Here is a 15,598-nt window from a genome sequence, read left to right as displayed (position 1 = left end):
GAAAAAAACTCTCGCGCACTTTTGATATCACTTCGCACCAGACATGAAAAATATCACTGCCACACCGCTTTCAACACTATTTATCGCTCCTTGAAACAAAATTAAATCAATCCATGAACATTTATCAGCTGCAAACCACCGAAAGGTGGTACATAAACGTTAAATGAAAACTTACGTAACTATTTAAACAGTTTAACCTCAGAAGGTGATGATGTCACCCCAAACAATTTCCCAATTGGATTAATTTTGTATTGTCAACTGCTAAATGTCATGTAGTAATTTATTTATTTACTTTTGTTCATCGAAATGATCCTTCTTGCTAAAGAGTATCTTTGGCTGCAAAAAGTCAATTTACCTGACAGCAACAGCAAGTATCTTTGCTCGTACCGGTTTTACTGCTTGGGAAGTAAGCAGTCGTGTTTGTGATACGTGCTCCTGTGACAAGTGCAAACAGCAGTGTGTTAAACAAAACTTGAAACTGGGCACCGGTTTCTTCCAACATTATGTACATGCCGAATGGAGACTGATTATGCAAGAAGGTAACACGAAGACCACACTGCGTCTTCAAACTACATGTTGTTCGCTGTCTGCTTAGCGTAAGGTGAGTGCTGTCCTGCTTTAGCTATAATCTCGATGTACGCGAGAGAACGAGTACGAGGCAGCCTCCGTCTGATACAATGCATATTTTCAACGTAGTTTTCAACATAAACGGAAACACTTTCGCTATCTAAACGTTTCCGTCTCTGTAATCTTGTTCAGTTGATACGATCAGCGTCTTAATGTTTATTGTGAATGTGATTTAGGACCATGATACTAGCCGACCGGGCGTCCTCGTTTTCTGCCGTGAGAAGATAATGTAAAAGTTGTTCGTGGCGTTTATTTTATTTAACCAATTATTTGCGTACAGTGGAGTACTTGTTTGTTTACATAACCCACTCGTGTTGTTGCGCCCCCCCCCCCCCCCCACCGGGAAGCAAGTTAGATTAGATTAATACTAGTTCCATGGATCATGAATACGATATTTCGTAATGATGTGGAACGAGTCAAATTTTCTAATACATGACATAATTAGGTTAATTTAACAACATACTTAAGTTAATATAACAACTTTATTTTTTTGCGTTTTTTGTTTTTCTTTATTTTTTATTTTTATTTTTTTATTTTTTAAATATTTTTTTTCTTTTTTTTCTTAATTTATATCTAAAAATTCCTCTATGGAGTAGAAGGAGTTGTCATTCAGAAATTCTTTTAATTTCTTCTTAAATACTTGTTGGTTATCTGTCAGACTTTTGATACTATTTGGTAAGTGACCAAAGACTTTAGTGCCAGTATAATTCACCCCTTTCTGTGCCAAAGTTAGATTTAATCTTGAATAGTGAAAATCCTCCTTTCTCCTAGTATTGTAGTTATGCACACTGCTATTACTTTTGAATTGGGTTTGGTTGTTAATAACAAATTTCATAAGAGAGTATATATACTGAGAAGCTACTGTGAATATCCCTAGATCTTTAAATAAATGTCTGCAGGATGATCTTGGGTGGACTCCAGCTATTATTCTGATTACACGCTTTTGTGCAATAAATACTTTATTCCTCAGTGATGAATTCCCCCAAAATATGGTGCCATATGAAAGCAATGAGTGAAAATAGGCGTAGTAAGCTAATTTACTAAGATGTTTATCACCCAAATTTGCAATGACCCTTATTGCATAAGTAGCTGAACTCAAACGTTTCAGCAGATCATCAATGTGTTTCTTCCAATTTAATCTCTCATCAATGGACACACCTAAAAATTTGGAATATTCTACCTTAGCTATATGCTTCTGATTAAGGTCTATATTTATTAATGGCGTCATACCATTCACTGTACGGAACTGTATGTACTGTGTCTTATCAAACTTCAGTGAGAGTCCGTTTACAAGGAACCACTTAGTAATTTTCTGAAAGACAGTATTGACAATTTCATCAGTTAATTCTTGTTTGTCAGGTGTGATTACTATACTTGTATCAGCAGCAAAGAGAACTAACTTTGCCTCTTCATGAATATAGAATGGCAAGTCATTAATATATAATAACAACAACAAAGGACCCAAGACTGACCCTTGTGGAACCCCATTCTTGATAGTTCCCCAGTTTGAGGAATGTGCTGATCTTTGCATGTTACGAGAACTACTTATTTCAACTTTCTGCACTCTTCCAGTTAGGTACGAATTAAACCATTTGTGCACTGTCCCACTCATGCCACAATACTTGAGCTTGTCTAGCAGAATTTCATGATTTACACAATCAAAAGCCTTTGAGAGATCACAAAAAATCCCAATGGGTGGTGTTTGGTTATTCAGATCATTCAAAATTTGACTGGTGAAAGCATATATGGCATTTTCTGTTGAAAAACCTTTCTGGAAACCAAACTGACATTTTGTTAGTACTTCATTTTTACAGATATGTGAAGCTACTCTTGAATACTTTACTTTCTCAAAAATTTTGGATAAAGCTGTTAGAAGGGAGATTGGACGGTAATTGTTGACATCAGATCTATCCCCCTTTTTATGCAAAGATATAACAATAGCATATTTCAGTCTATCAGGGAAAATGCCCTGTTCCAGAGAGCTATTACACAGGTGGCTGAGAATCTTACTTATCTGTTGAGAACAAGCTTTTAGTATTTTGCTGGAAATGCCATCAATTCCGTGTGAGTTTTTGCTTTTAAGCAAGTTTATTATTTTCCTAATTTCAGAGGGAGAAGTGGGTGAGATTTCAATTGTATCAAATTGCATAGGTATGGCCTCTTCCATTAACAGCCTAGCATCTTCTAATGAACACCTGGATCCTACTATATCCACAACATTTAGAAAAGATTATTAAAAATATTTTCAACTTCTGACTTTTTTTTCGTAAAGTTTTCATTCAATTTGATGGTAATACTGTCTTCCTCTGCTCTTGGTTGACCTTTTTCTCTTTTAATAATATTCCAAATTGTTTTAATTTTATTATCAGAGTTGCTGATTTCAGACATGATACACATACTCCTGGATTTTTTAATAACTTTTCTTAATATAACACAGTAGTTTTTATAATTTTTGATAGTTTCTGGGTCACTACTCTTTCTTGCTGCCAGATACATTTCTCTTTTCCGGTTACAAGATATTTTTATACCCTTAGTAAGCCATGGTTTGTTACAAGGTTTCTTACGAGTATATTTAACTATTTTCTTGGGGAAGCAGTTTTCAAATGCATTTACAAAAATGTCATGAAATAAATTATATTTTAAATTGGCATCAGGTTCACGGTACACCTCATCCCAGTCTAACTGCTGTAGGCTTTCCCTGAAATTTGCAATTGTTAAATCGTTGACTGAACGTACTACTTTGCAGGACTGTTTAGTATTGCTGAATGGAGCTATGTCATATATTGTAACTAGCTGTGCACCATGATCAGAAAGACCATTCTCAACAGGCTGAGCATTTATCTGGTTAAACTTATCTTGGTCTATAAAGAAGTTATGTATCAGTGAGCTGCTATCCTTTACCACCTGAGTAGGAAAATCAATAACGGGTGTCACATTGAAAGAATCGAGTAATACTTCAAGGTCATTTTTCCTATTACCCTCTTTCAGAGAATCTACATTGAAGTCCCCACAAATAATAATTTGCTTCCCCCTGTCTGACAGATAGCACAACAAGGAGTCCAATTTTTTCAGAAATAGATGAAAATTTCCTGATGGGGACCTATATACAGTTACAATTATAAATGTGCCTTTATTTAATTTAAGCTCACAGGCACATGCTTCTATATGTTTCTCTACACCAAACTTTTTTGTTTCTATACTTTTTGCACAATGATAACTTTTGACATATATGGCAACTCCTCCTTTCTCCATATTTTCTCTCATTACATGTGCAGAGAGCTTATATCCACTTACATTTACCTTATCCATATCAGTAACAATGTGATGCTCAGACAGGCATAGTATATCTATTTCATTCTCACCTTCTAAATCTTCTAAACAAACCAGAAGCTCATCTACTTTATTCTTTAAATTCCCAATATTTTGATGAAATATACTTACATTATTTTTAATTATACTTTTATGAGAACCTTTCCTTATTCTAACATTTGCAGTACTCTCCTGTGTGAGTTTCTCATTGTGCTTAGGCCTAGTTCCTATACCAGTGGTCACATGGTGTTCAGAGAGGCAGATTATGTCAACTGGGTTGGGTGACTTTAATTCATCAATGCAATTACCTAGGACTGAGATACAACTTGGTGGAGATAAAATTTCTGGTGATTGGTGAAAATTTATAATTGATAGCTGTGATTGGTGATCAAATGTGCTGTTTAATTTCTTTCCTAAACTGAAGATTTGTTTCAATCCTGACCTCTCATAGAACTTGACATCTTTCTGTCTTACCTATCCTAAAAAAGGTGCTGCTCCAACACCTGTAGCCACTGGTATTTTACCATTCATGGCAGTGCCTCCCCCCCTTAAATTTCCTGCTATTACCCCAGCCAGTTTCCCCTTCCCTTTCCTGTTGAGATGTAGGCCGTGCCTGGTATAGTCCCACCTACTGAGATAATCAACAGGAACCACACCAATATGAGCCCCCGCACCCGACCCAAGCAGCTGTTCCAACTCCAAATTAACTCTCCCAACAGAAGAGTTCAAATGAGGCTGGTCATGGCGTCTCAGGACAGACACAAATTCAACATTGGTGTGTCTCGATGCCGACGCAATCTTTACCAGGTCACACTCTATACTGTACCCAGGATCTCTGTCGATGCTGTTCCCTGGCCCTCCCACAATAACCACGGTGTCTTCCCTGGTAAATCCTTTACAGAGTGAACCTAAATCCTCTGTCACCTGATCCAGACTAGCACTTGGTTTGAAAAAATTTGTGACCTGGTATTCTGGTCCTAATTCCTCCTGCAGAAGTTGGCCTACACCTCTGGCATGAGAACTGCCTAACAACAAAACTTTCTTCCTTTTCGATGACTTTCCTACATTCTTTTTCAATTTCCTATTGAAAGTTTGTTGTGTCCTGTCTACACCTACCTCTGCTTGAGGCTCATCAGTTTCTAACTGAAGCAACAGGTCAAACTTATTTTTGACATCCACCACAAAACTGTCAGACTTAGTTCTAGGCCTGTTCCTTCTGCTACCTGTTGCCACTTCCCACCTCTCTTTGCCCTTCTCCCTCCTTAACCTGTCCAGATCTTCCCTAGCCTGATCTAGCTCAGCCTGAAGGGCAGCAATTTTCCCCTCCTGTTCCACTATCTTCCTATCTCTGCTGCAAATCCTACATAACCACTGATGAGCCTGATCCACTTTCCCAACACCCACGCCACTGCAGTTCCCCCAGTGAAAAAAACTACTACATCCATCACACCAAACCCCGGAACTAACATTCTACGGCAAGTCAGGCATTTCTCACTCATGGCAAAAATAATACTTTAGCTAGAATAAATCAATTAAATTACCGAAAATCAAAAAAGACGTTACAAGAATTAAGCCTATTCACAAATGTATATAAGCAAGTTTCTGATTTAAAATTCCGCTGTTTTTCTGAGATCTGTATTAAAACAATGAAGGTATACGCTATTTATTATATATTTCACTCGATGGAATGAAAAAAAAGGACAATTAAGCGAGATACTTTAACTTTGATTCTCCAAAAACGTTACGAGATTTAGGCCTATAAACAAATGTATATAGGCGAGTTTCTGATATAAAGTTACGCTGTTTTTCTGAAATCTGTATTAAAACAATGAAGTTATACGCCATTTACGGTAGTTTACTTATTTGTTACCGAGAAACTAGTTAAATTACCGTGAAACAAGAAACAAACACGTTTACAAAATTTAAGCCTAAGCGCGACTTCGCGAAGTTACGATCTTTTCGTGTTTTCTAAAAAAATACGCAAAGAAAAGTCAAACGTTTAATAGCAAGACTAAACGATACACTAATGCACGTATTTAATTTGTTGTCGGCGTTAAACTAAATTATATTCCTGTCTAAATCACTTAACTTTCTGGAAATGGTTTCTGGCGTCACTTATTCGGCGGCCATCTTGGCTTCATCTTGCATACTTTCAGGAAGATTTGGTGTTTATTACGTGCTGCAGTATATTACCTGTTTCGCACGTTTCTATAGGTCGTGTTAATATTCCAGTACATGAATCTGTAAATTGTTACATTCACTCACACACCTTTAAAAACTTCATCAGCACATGTTACTTTTTCCACTCTAGTTGCGCCATCATTTCACAACAACATGTTGCTGTGGAAGTTCTCATTGGCTGCATATTGCCTACCGTTTAAGAATCCTAGTGTTAAAGAATTGTGAGTACTAGAGCATGTTTTCAAACGGTCCCATGAGAAGACGCAGATACAAGTTTTATTTTCTTAACTGTGTTGGAATTTTAAGCAGATTCTATTAAGTTTATCATTTATCTGAACATTATCCTTCTCCCTCCCATCTTTAATTTCCGCGCAATATAGGACTTGGCAACTGTGTCGGCATTAAATTTGCAGCTGTTAAAGATAGTCATTGTCATATTTTATAAAGTAGTAGAATTATTTTATGAGCTCCGTCTGTAGTTACACTTCGATGATGATACCGTGCTAATGCATTTGTACACTATTATTTGAACTATTTGTACGTAAGTGCATGCAAAGGACATTGCTAAATCAAGCACGATATTGGCATTTCTAATCTATCTTTCGTGGTGATGAAATATTTTCCACAAACCAGGTTATAAAGGCGTTATATATTCACATCAGCTATGTAAATAGCCCTGGTAAATAAGCATAAGGGGTCAACAGAAAATTACGGTACCACCCATCAGATTTGGCCCGTGACATAATTATGTTGTGACGTCATTGTGGCGCAGCGTCTTTGAAATGGATCATGTGTGCAGAAGCGTAAGTGTTGAGCATTAAGCGGTGGTACAGTCGTGTATGGGATGTTTTTGTTTCTGAGCTGGTTGTGAGTGATATTACTGCTCCACTGGAATTAGTGCTGTGTGATTGGTACTTAATGTTTTCAGTGTATAGTTTTGTTGATATTCTGTGAGGTATTTCAACGGCCATGATTTCTGACAACCGAATTGTTTTCGGTTGTTAATTGTCATATTGTTAATGGTTTGCAGCATAATTTTCATCTTGTTCTTTTGGTACTAGGTATAGATCAGACGATGAAATTTACTACTACTAGTAGTAATTCGTTAGTTGCTGCTATGATCGAGAATATGCTTGCTTCTGTTAACTTACTCCATTTATATTGCTTGTTACTGGAGTATGCTAAACACACACTCGTTTGTGTAGATAATTCCCTGCTGTCGCTCTGTCCTCTGTGTCCTTGGTGGCTCATATGGATAGAGCATCTGACATGTAAGCAGGAGATCCCGGGTTTGAGTCCCGGTCGGGGCACACATTTTTATCTGTCCCTGTTGACGTATGTCAACGCCTGTAAGCAGATAACGGCTTTCATTTCATTGTAATTTAATACCAGTTAGTTGGAGGAAAGAATAAAACAGAGCCTTCTGAAAGAAGAATCTAATCTAAATACTGATAATTTAGAACGGTGTGGAATACAGTGCAATTGCTCATGTACCACATATGGGGAAGCAGGGTGCCTTGTAATATTTAATACATAAAATACTTATAATACTATAAATACTGATTAGCTGAAAACGGGGATAACTAAACGGTCGCCAGCCCACTAGGACTATGAATCTCCAGAATCTTACGAAAGGTAATGGCAAAGAAATTTAATCAATAGCATGGCAACAGGAGGTCGTCACCCTTTTCCACAACACAGCATTTCATAAGAACATAAATGAATCAGAAATCACTGAGTTTGTAGTTATGTTCTGAAAGATTAAATTTTGGAAATTAAGTTAAATGATGTTACCGGTTAAATAAGTGTAACTAAAACTTTGATATGTAAAAAATTACTTTCAGAAACCATGTAATGTAATGCAAAATTTAGAAAAAGGCAAGCAATTTACTGTTGATAATTGAAAAGTTGAATTGATTTTACTTTAAAAATAACAACAATAAAATACATACTAAGTGAACAGAAGTCACTTGCTAAGCTGTTTATAGAATAAATGAAATTAAGAGAGCACAATTTGTGCTGTATCTTTAGTTATTAGTTTTGCCAGTGAAATTTTACATTACTTTAAGTGAATGAAATTGAAAATTAGTTAAGCCTCTGTTATGAAATACAAGAATGAACAGTCTCTGAGGCAGAAAATTTCGGCTGAAACTGGTTATTACCAAACAAACAAAACTGGCAGTAAATAGTTAATTAATTTTCATGGAAAGGAAAAAGACCCTGCTTGTTAATAATGTCGGAGGACAATGACAACATGGGTGCCCTGTAAGTTAAAAGGATAGCCATATTTTGTAAAAATGTAACTTTACGGTCTTACGATCTTGTAGCTGTGGGGACAGTGAAGAATGTAGACAAGGACAGTGCTGAGCTGCCTCTGTTGTTGCTACTGGTGCTGATTGAGAACCCTGTCACTCCAGAGCCACGGATAGTTATGGGACAGGCAGTAGTTAGAATTGCAGCTTCCTCTGCCGATCCACTCTTATCATGCTCTCAGTGCTCAGGGGTTAACGAATGTGGTGCGCATACATTGGCACAGTTATAGCTACACACTGTATCTGTGGGGGCACATAACAAACATTTCCGCACTCTTTCATCGCTCAAGCTGCTCTGCTTCCTTTCTGCTCACAGCGTGACACTCTCCATACTCGAAGATGAACGACAACTCTGCTACTACCATTTCATTGTTGCTATTGATATATTGAAAATGAAAGTTTCCTTGGCTATTACCCAGCAATTTACAGTATTATTACAACCAGTGATATACAGCCAGAAATAAATACACTGGGCCGGCTGGAGTGGCCATGTGGTTCTAGGCGCTACAGTCTGGAACCGTGTGACTGCTACGGTCGCAGGTTTGAATCCTGCCTTGGGCATGGATGTGTGTGATGTCCTTAGGTTAGTTAGGTTTAAGTAGTTCTAAGTTCTAGGGGACTGATGACCTAAGAAGTTAAGTCCCATAGTGCTCAGAGCTATTTGAACCATTAAATACACTGTTACTTCCGTTACATATTTAATATAGGTTCTCTAGCAATGCCTACAGATTCAGAATCATATGTACAGCGCAAGTTATGAACAGATATTAAACGCCCAAAAATTTTGAATTTCACAGAAGATATTTTATCTGCATTTTCGATGTTACAGTCCCCTTACTGGAGTGTAGCCCTTACGACTTGTATGGTTAAGACTCTTGAATGCTTAGTTAACCGCTGCCTCATCTGGTTGCTCAAATCCCAAGGTCACTTGAGCCGCTCCAATGCAGCTTCAGACGCTACTGTTTCACCTTTGACAACTTAATTCTACAGTAGAAGGTGGTATATGAGTCTTCCTGACGCTGAAACCATTTGGTTTGTGTGTGTTTTGGCCTCGAAAAAGCATATGACACTACTTGGAGATACAACATCCTTCTTCAACTTTATGAATGAGGACTGTGTGGATGTAAGCCACTTATTATCCAATACTTTCTCGAGGACTAGTGTTTTGGACATCGCATTGAGATGCCTTGTCGGACTGCAGTACACAAGAGAAGGGGGTCTTCCAAGGCCATGTACTTAGTGTCACATTGATTGCCATTACTATCGATGGCATCTTCTCCGCAGTCAGGAGCCCTGTCAGATGCTTTTGTTTGTGGATGACTTCGAAATTATCTACCCTTCCTCTGATCTTGCTGTAACAATGACGCAGCTGCAGCTGACCATTAGGAGGCTGAAAATGCGGGACATGACACTAGTTTTGGCTCTCACCAGAAAAGACTACATGTGTCAATTTTAACCATGCTCATCGAAGTTTTATCTGACCAGTGCTCACAAAGGGGGGACAATATTTTATGTTTTCAGGAAACTATGCGTTCTTTGGGTTTATTATTTGACTCGAGATTAACTTGGCTCCCACACTTGAAAGAGCTATGAACAAAGGGCTTCCAGTCATAGAGTATTTTGAAATGCTTTAACAGAAGAGCATGAGGGAGCCGACAAGTCCTACCTCCTGCAGTTTTATAGCACATTTATTTGATCATGTTTGGATTATGGCAGCATGGTTTATGGATCAGCTTCTTTTCCCTAACTCAAGACGTTACATGCTTACCACCATGAGAGCATTCAGATATGGACTGGAGCCTTCAGACCAGCCCAGTTCAGAGCGTTTGCGCAGGGGCTGGTGAACCACCACTATCTGGATTCAGCTATGTATCCTTTTGGCTCGACAGACACTGAAAATCTCAGCATCAGTCATTGTTATTTAGTGCAGTGGTTGAACCCAACTTTGAATGGCTGTTCAGGAATCGGCCCCATGCGACCAAGTCATTTGGGCTATGTGCTACTGACTGTCTTGAGGATCTGGATCTATTAGACATTCAAATACACAGCCAGGGGTGGAATGCATTACTGCCTTGATGTCTTTGGAGGCCCAAAGTGATTTTAAGCTTGATGTGGTACAAGAAAACTTTTTACAACTCTGTCTTCTTCCATTTTAAGTATGTACCACAGTTTTACCATTGTTTATACAGATGGATCCCAGCAAGAGAATGTCCTCAGCTGTTCTGCTATATGTCCTCCGGAACAATTTACAAATTATGGTGCGGAGTCATATGGTATTATGATGACACTGTAGAGGATTCACAGATATTGCTGTACAAAGTCTCTTGTCTGTTCTGACTATCTTAATGCACTACAAGCACATCAGCAAATGTATTTAGCAGACCAGTTGATTCAGCTCATCCATAACTCCTTACGGCAGCTCCAATACCATGGCAAGGTGGTGATCTTTTGCTGGATGCCTGGCCACATTGGGATACATGGAAACAACACGGCTGACAAAGCAGCCAAGAAAGCATGTTGGGATGGTGTTGTCCATCAGCAGCCCACCCTGTTGCATGCCATCATCTCATCTTCCGACTGACACGTCATGCATCAGTGGGAGACTGAATGGCCGCAGGTGACAGAAAACAAATTACGGTCACTGAAATCTACCACACAGGTATGGTGGACTTCATGTCCCGCTCACTGCTGGAAGGATGTTCTGCTCACCAGGTTGCGCATTGGACATACCCCTTTACCCCATGGCTTCCTCCTCTGGCAGGAGGATCCGCCACTCTGTGAGGCTTATGGTGTGCCATGTTCAGTTCAGCATATTTTGGCAATGTGTGTCATATATACTGATGTTTGGGCAATCTTCTGTCTTGATGCAGATCTGCCAGTCCTCATTGATACTAATTCTAGTGTTAAGAATGGTGAAATTTTGTGAACTATCAGGCCTTGCCCTTAAATTGATGGGAAAGGGAGGCATAATTTAATGCATTATCGACTGCTCCAGATGTGGGGACAGCCTTCGTCTCCATCCATGAGATTGGCGTGCTGACTTTCTATCAGGGTGCTAATAGTCGTGATATTGAGAGCCCTCACCTCAACTCATCATCGTGATCATCATCATACAACTCTCAGCCACCAAGACTCGTATTGTGCACTTCTGTCACCATCATACTGCCCATCCACACCCAGAGCTTTACCTAGACGGTCAGTTACTTTCTGTGGTTGAGACATACCACTTATTGGGACTGGTTTCCAATTCCTGGCTGATATGGCTTTCCCACCTGTGCCAGCTTAAGCGAAAATGCTGGTGACACATCAGTACACTTTGATGCCTCTGTAACACTAGCTAGAGCTGCTCCTGCAATGTATAGATGTTGCAGTATCACTGAATGTATTAACGACACTACTTGACCGGCTCCCTAAAGCTTTCGTACTTTTGGGAGATTTTAACGCCCATAACCCCTTGTGGGGTGGCACCGTGCTTACTGGCTGAGGCAGAGATGTCGAAACTTTACTGCCTCAGTTCGACCTCTGCCTCTTAAATACTGGGTTCGCCACACATTTCAGTGTGGCTGACGGTAGATACTCGGCCATTGACTTATCAATTTGCAGCCCAGGACTTCCCCCATCTATCCACTGGAGAGCACATGATGACCTATATGATAGTGACCACTTCCCCATCTTCCTGTCAACCGCCCTCCCCAGTGGCAGGCCCACGGACACCTGCCCAGATGGGCTTTAAACAAGGTGGACTGGGAAACGTTCACCTCTGCTGTCACTATTGAATATCCCCCCACACAGTAACATGAATGTGATGGTTGAGCAGGTGACTATAGCAATCTTTTATTTGGCAGAAACCACAATATCTCGCTCTTTAGGGTGCCCCCTGGTGAAAGGCAGTGCCTTGGTGGTCGCTGGAAGCCGCTGAAGCAATTAAGGAGTATAAGTGGCACCCTTCCCTGGAGCACCTAATAGCCTTCAAATGGCTCCGTGCCCATGTTCGCCAACTTATCAAACAACAGAAGCAGGAATGTTGGTCGAAATATGTCTCGATCATTGGGTACCATAAGTCACCTTCCCAAGACTGGATGAAGATCACATGTTGTTTTGGGTACTAGACACCAACAGGTCTCTCTGGTATTAACATAAATGGAGTGTTGTCTAATGATGCAAACACGATTGCTGAGAATTTTGCTGAGCAGTACGCTTGAGCCTCTGAGTCAGAGAATTACCTCTCAACTTTTCGCACTCTCAAATGGCAGCTGTAAGGGAAAGTCCTCTCGTTCACTACATGCCACAGTGTATCCTGTAACACCCCATTTACAGAGTGGGAGCTCCTCAGTGTCCTTGCACAATACCGTGACACAGCTCCTGGGCCAGATCAGATTCAGTCAGATGATTGACATCTTAAACTGGATCTGGTGTGATGGCGTCTTTCCATCGCAATGGTGGGAGAACACCACCATTCCGGTGCTAAAACCTGGTAAAAACCAGCTTGCTGTGAATAGCTATCAGCCTCACCAACATTCTTTGTAAGCTGCTGGAACGTATGGTCTGTCGGCGGTTGGGTTGGGTCCTGGAGTGATGTGACCTACTGGGTCCATGTCAGAGCACTTCTGCCAGGGTTGCTCTACCACTGATAATCTTATGGCCCTCAAGTCTGCCATTCAAACAGTCTTTTGCAAACGCCAAATACTGGTTGCCATCTTTTCCGATTTACGAAAAGTGTGACACGACCCCGAGACATCATATCCTTGTAACATTATACGAGTTGGGTCTCTGAGGTCTTCTCCCGATTTTTATCCAAAATTTCCTGGCTCTTCATACTTTCCATAGTCCAAGTTGGTGCTCCCATGGCTCCATATTGAATGTGTGTCTATTTTTAGTAGCCATTAATGGTCTAGCAGCAGCTGTAGGGTGGCCATCTCACCTTCTCTGTATGCAGGCAGAGTTCTGCATTTCATTCTGCTCCACCAGTATTGGTGCTGCTGAGTGGCACCTGCAGGGAGCCATCCAGAAGGTACAGTCATGGGCTCTAGCCCACGGTTTCCAGTTTTTGGCCACAAAGTCGTGTGTTATGCACTTCTTTCAGCATCTTATCATTCATTCAGAACCAGAACTTCACCTTAATGACGATCCATTCACTGTAGTGGAGACATATCGATTCTTAGTACTGGTTTTCGACGCCCAATTGACTTGGCTTCCTCACCTTCGTCAGCTTAAGTGGAAGTGCTGGCAGCACCTCAGTGCCTGCCCTCCGCTGCCTGAGCAACACCAGTGGCGGTGCAGATCGTTCTACACTGCTGCAGATCTACAGAGCCCTTGTTCAATCTTGCCTTGACTATGGGAGTGTGGTTTCTGGTCTGGTGGCACCCTCAGTGATGCATTTACTAGACACAGTGTACCACTGTGGCGTTCACCTAGGGACGGGAGCTTTTAGGATGAGTATGGTGACCAGCATCCTTGTGGAGGCCAGAATCCCTCCATTGCAGGTTAGGCGTGCACAACTGCTGGCCAATTATGTTGCACAAGTTGGTAGTTCTCCTGTGCATCCGAATCACCATCTTCTTTTCCCCGCCCACAGCAGTTCATGTCCTGCATTGGCAGTTCGCGCCAGGGCTTCCGATTGCAGTTCGTGTGAGATCCCTTCTTTCCAAACTGGAGTTCTTGCCTTTACCACTTGCACTTGAGGTCCATTCATGTACACCTCCGTGGTGTACAACTAGGCTGCGGCTTTGCCTGGACCTTTCATATAGCCCTAAGGCTCTCTGCCACCACTTCCTCCGATTCTTGATGTGTACCGAGGCTATGAAGTGGTTTACACAGATGGCAGATGATCATGTCAGCTTCGCATATGTCAGTGGAGGACATATTGAACAGCATTCCTTGGATGACAGCTGCAGCCGAGCTGGTGGCTGTATCTCGTGCTCTTGAGCACTTCTGTTCATGTCCTGGGGAGTCGTTTCTTCTGCATACTGACTCCTTGAGCAGCCTACAAGCTATCGACCAGTGCTACCCTCGTCGTCCTTTGGTAGCGATCATTCAAGAGCCCATCTATGCCTTGGAAAGGTCTTGTCGTTCAGTGGTGTTTGTCTGGACCCCGGGTCATATCAGAATCCCAGGCAACAAACTTGCCAACAGATTGGCCAAACAGGCTACGCGGAAACCACTTAAGTGGATCGACCTCTCTGCAACAAACCTACATTCAGTACTACATCGCAAGGTTTTGCGGCTTTGGGAGACAAAATGGCATAACTTCAGCATGCACAACAAACTGCGTACCATTGAGACTACGAATGTGTGGCTGTCCTCCACGCGTCTCTCGCAGAGACTCTGGTTCTCTGCTGGCTCTGCATTGGCCACGTTTGGGTGACACAAAGCTACCTCTGTGCTTTGATGACCCACCTCAGTGTTGATGCGGCTCCCGGCTGACAATGGCCCATATCTTGGTGAGGTGTCATTCTGTGGCTGCCTGCAATGGACTCTTCAGTTATTGGACTCGTTGCCATTAATTTTAGCTGACAATGCCTCATCGGCTAATTTAGTTTTACATATTATACATGATGGTGGGTTTTATTATCGTATATAAGTTTTAGCCCATGTCCTTTGTCCCTTTCTAATGCTTTTAGGGTGGATGTTTAAATGTGTCGCAGAGTGGCTAGCTTTTCCTTTTTATTCTCCTGCTCAGCCAGCCACAGTCATCTGCTCTTGTTTTTTACCCATTCTACCTGCTTCTTGTTTCTCTCTGTGATTTTCTTTTCCTGTTTTGTCCATAGTAGTGTTGGTTGTCCTTCTGGTTCACCTTTCCCCTGTTATTGTGATGTATGTCTCCTTTCTTTTCTTCTTTCCCTTGTGTAATTATTTTACCAGGAACAAGGGACCAATGACACTGCAGTTTGGTTTCTTCCCCACCTCCTCACCTCCACCCCTTTTAAACCAACCAATCTTACTGCTTATGTGGCCAAGCTGGAGATCCCGGTGGCCCTTCAGGCACCAGATCTCACTACGCAGCATCTCACAGAAACTATTTCACTGGATCACTTGACATCTCAACTGGTGGTAGTACTTGACCCTGGGTCATAACCTGCATGTCCCCCCCCCCTCCCCCCGTCGCATCATGCAGACATGTGACATCAAATTCAGCTCTGAGGTTGTGAAATCGCCCAGTGTCATGGTAG

General features: G+C 41.2%; 1 protein-coding gene across 4 annotated transcripts in view; it reads left to right on the top strand.

Moving 5' to 3' along the window:
- The first annotated feature begins 394 nt into the window (after positions 1-394).
- The window catches only part of LOC126427361 (uncharacterized), a 200,943-nt gene continuing 185,739 nt past the window's right edge, over positions 395-15,598 (top strand). For all 4 annotated transcript variants that reach the window (XR_007576653.1, XR_007576654.1, XR_007576652.1 and 1 more), the window contains exon 1: positions 395-601. The gene's annotated coding sequence lies outside the window, so the exon portion shown is untranslated. The remainder of the gene's footprint in view (positions 602-15,598) is intronic.

This window comes from Schistocerca serialis, chromosome 11 (genome assembly GCF_023864345.2).
Source record: "Schistocerca serialis cubense isolate TAMUIC-IGC-003099 chromosome 11, iqSchSeri2.2, whole genome shotgun sequence".
Classification (NCBI taxonomy): domain Eukaryota; kingdom Metazoa; phylum Arthropoda; class Insecta; order Orthoptera; family Acrididae; genus Schistocerca; species Schistocerca serialis.
This window is presented reverse-complemented; position numbering and strand designations above follow the sequence as displayed.